The sequence below is a fragment of the Monopterus albus genome, unplaced genomic scaffold (assembly GCF_001952655.1).
Source record: "Monopterus albus unplaced genomic scaffold, M_albus_1.0 scaffold341.1, whole genome shotgun sequence".
In the NCBI taxonomy this organism is placed as follows: Eukaryota; Metazoa; Chordata; class Actinopteri; order Synbranchiformes; family Synbranchidae; genus Monopterus; species Monopterus albus.
The window spans coordinates 411,972-412,371 of NW_018128221.1; the positions used below are offsets into that span (position 1 = coordinate 411,972).

The window sequence follows — 400 nt, forward strand, 5'->3', positions numbered from 1 at the left end:
CAGTAGCCTATGTAGTGGAAAAAGCAAACTTGATATAGTTAATACTTATTAGTTAATACTTATTAGGCCAATGTTAGTTAAACCTTAAGTATGGTCGGATTTCTCTGTTTTGTGTACTTCTCTCTCTGCATGATTATGGGGTCCAGTTTCCTGTTATTCAGTAACAGGCATAGGGGTTTCCCAAAGATAGAGAAGTGATACCAAGGTGGGGGCCTGATGGATAGCAAGACCTGGACAATTGGCGGAAGTTGGGAAATAGACAGCTATTTAGGATGCTGCAAAGCTGAAGAGACTTAGACTGAGACAGACGGAGACTTGAGGAGCGCATGGGTGAATGTGAAGACTTGAGAAGACAGACAGACCCCAGAAACTCTGCAGAGAAATCCAGGTGGTTCTGGTT

General features: G+C 43.0%; 1 protein-coding gene across 1 annotated transcript in view; it reads left to right on the forward strand.

The window, feature by feature from the left end:
• Positions 1–400, forward strand: part of LOC109974600 (tetraspanin-8-like) — a 9,315-nt gene that overhangs the window by 1,343 nt on the left and 7,572 nt on the right. The gene's annotated exons all lie outside the window — the stretch shown is intronic.